Here is a 3,062-nt window from a genome sequence, read left to right as displayed (position 1 = left end):
AGACTCTTTTAATAATTTTTAGGAAAGATGGATCAAAAGAGCCAATAGTGGAAATGAGAACAGAGGATGAAAGAATTACCAATCATGAAGATGGGAGTCCAGTAAATGAGCCAAATGAGACAACTCCCCTCACAGAACCAGAGTAAGTAGGCTGATATTCCCTGGAGTTTCACACAAGCTCCTCTTGGCTGCATGGATGGACTGGACTTCCTGCACTCTGGGGGGGAGATACACAGCATCACCAGAACAGTCTGCTGTGGCAGTGCAGTGTATCAGTGTGAGGTTTGTTTGTTTGTTTGTTTGTTTTTTTACGATAATCCATCTAAATGATGGTACCTCACATACACTGGCTGAGGATATCAAGAGATATTTTTCTCTGCTTTCTGTGACCCAGAGTACAACCACATCTGGGCATTATCCAGCCCTTGGGTGGCAACACCATGACAGAGGCAATCCTGCAGCGTCTTTACACTGCCACCTGTTTGGAGATTAATGAGCCTCCAGGGAAACGTTCTGCTCTTCCCTGCTGCCCTGAATCCTGAGGAGCACCTCCTGTGCTCTCAGTCAACACAGGTCCAGACTCATCAGCAGCCTTAGCCCAGCCCTGGCCCTGGTGGGACATGGACCTGGCACCCTGCTGCTGCTCCCAGTTCTGCCTGTTGCATTTGGGGGCTGGAGGCTGAGGACAAGGCTTTTCCCGTGCTCCCTGCCTCTCAGGCTGCACCACAGCTTGCCCCAGTGCTCCCCTGCCATTCCTGGCTAACTTCCAAACTCCGAGGGGAACCTTGGCCAGCAGAGGCAGGTCACAGGGCATGCTGCCTTCCCTCCCAGCCCCAGCACCTGAAGCCATCTCACTCCCCAAGCCCTCCTGACTCTGCAGTGGTGACCGAGCAGTATAAGGACTTTTTAAGTTGGTCACAGCTGATCTTTACCACCCATCCAGCAGTTATTCACCACTCTGTGAATCTCCTGACTCTCAGGAATAGCTTTAGATTGACACACACACATCCCATAGGTAGGGCACATTGATGCTGTGCTCCAGAAACCCAGCTCTTCACAAGCTGTTCCCTTCCTGTTTTCATTCATTTCACTGAGAGCTTAGCTGAGTATTTAAGTCCTCGTGCTGTAATTGGATTAATTGAGCTGAAGGGCAGCTGCTTTGCTCTGTTTCCTTGTGCCCCCTTCCAGTCCCTGCAAGTTTCTCTCGGCACAGAAACTGCAGCAGTTTTCACCCACGCTTGCAGACTCCAGCGACCTCCTGAGCTGTGGGGACCAGCCTTGTGCCTGGGAATCCTGGGTGCTGACAGTCAGGTCCTCTTCTCTTTTGCTGATGCAGCCCCTGGAACAGATTAAACTGGGCAGAGTGGCTGTTGTTTGTACCTGAGCAACTGTTCTCAATACCTGGACGGACCATAAATTTGCAAGCTGGTATTTTGCTAAGCTTGCTGTTACAATGAGAGCTTCTGAGGTTTTTTTTTTCTTTAAAAATTTAGCTTGAAGAGAAACTAATATGTCAACAAAGGTGATGACAGTATCATTCATTCTATTGAGAGCTCAAATACTGCTGTTAAAGGGCATGAACTGCTTGCTCAAGAGTTTTATTGAGCCTCAAAAGTTCATTGATTTGAAATTATTAAAGAAACCTCCAAGTTTCTTTGGTTGGAGCCCAACATTTTCAATGTGCTGTGAAAGTCCCTAATTTCACGAGACTGTAAAGCTGTCAGGGCTACAAAGATACATAATAAATATAGAAATTTACCTGTTTTTTATTTGATGAAGTCACAGTTGCTTTTTAAAAGGATAGGGTGTTCTTATAACAGTCTCTTCTTTTTTTTTGCCATTATCAACAACTGCAAAACCCAGAACTTTTAATAAAAAGGAATTTTACTGGCTGTCATTGACATTTATAGTAAATAGGGAGTGTGTTAAGTAACTGCACATTAAGCCATAAACTTCTTTGAAGAACCTGTAGCTGAACACTTTAAACTCGTGTTAATTAAATCATTGGGGAATTTGCTGAATGACTAGTGATGTTTGCTCTTCATATTAGGAATTATAATGAGGGAAACAGTGGAGAACCCACAGTTATCTAAAGAGTCAGGGGAATGTTGCTGTAAACACTGTACAGGTCCAGCAAGCCTTGGATATCAGAGAGTATAATAGTGGATAAGGAACTAGGGCCACAGTTGTTCAGGTTTCAAGACTATTTGTAGCACCAGATCTTGCAAATACAAATGAGATGCATCTAGCAGGGGCCACGATACCAGGAAAAATCCAGTTGAATTCATTCTGCTTGTCACAATCTTTAGAACAGCTCACAGGAGTGAAATATGAGAAAGTTAAAATCAGAAATGTTTTATTATCTTAGGGGAGGGGGAAAGAATCAGTCTCCGCTGTCATGGGGAAGAAAACAAACAAACAAACTAAATCATAGGAACAACTGATAAGGACTTTGATGGGTCATAAACAGTAAAACAGAGAAGCACGAGCGAGATGCCACTGACAGAGGATGCAGTAGAGAAGGAGTCGGCCTCTCTGCAGGAATAACACAAAAACACATTGCCAACAACAGCAAGAGAGGCACACGCTGGGCAGGGTGAGGATGACCAGCAGGGCTCTTGGAGAGAAGGGCTTAGTCTGCAGGAAAGAAAAGTTTCAAGGACATTTCATGCAGGCAACGTTCACACATGATGGGATGCATTCTGACTAATTCTGGCTGTCTTAAAGGTATGCAAGATAAGCCTTGAGGTTAAATTAGATTAAATATTTTGTAAAATTAATTGAATTATTTTGAACAATGCCAAATTATACTGGGAACTTTAAATGCCATTTAAGCAATTGTGGGAAATAACTAGTAAAGAGATTGCTTGCTTTCACAACAATGATTTTCATTGTATTACTCAGAATATCATTTGCCAATCTATGTTTTACCTTATCTCAGGTGATTCTTGTCAAAGCCAGGTTTGGAATCCTTCTGTGCCAGATTAGCTCAAAACACTTTTACCTGCAAGTCAACGAGTTTTAATCATGCTGGCAGGAAATCAGTTTAAGCTGTGCATTTC

The 3,062-nt window shown here is 43.7% G+C and overlaps 1 protein-coding gene across 1 annotated transcript in view; it reads left to right on the top strand.

Moving 5' to 3' along the window:
- NCAM2 (neural cell adhesion molecule 2) overlaps positions 1 to 3,062 on the top strand; it is a 279,510-nt gene that overhangs the window by 267,711 nt on the left and 8,737 nt on the right. The window lies entirely within an intron of this gene.

This window comes from Empidonax traillii, unplaced genomic scaffold, assembly GCF_003031625.1.
Source record: "Empidonax traillii isolate 1590-97213 ecotype Southwest subspecies unplaced genomic scaffold, ASM303162v1 scaffold176:size2985712, whole genome shotgun sequence".
NCBI classification, from domain to species: domain Eukaryota; kingdom Metazoa; phylum Chordata; class Aves; order Passeriformes; family Tyrannidae; genus Empidonax; species Empidonax traillii.
This window is presented reverse-complemented; position numbering and strand designations above follow the sequence as displayed.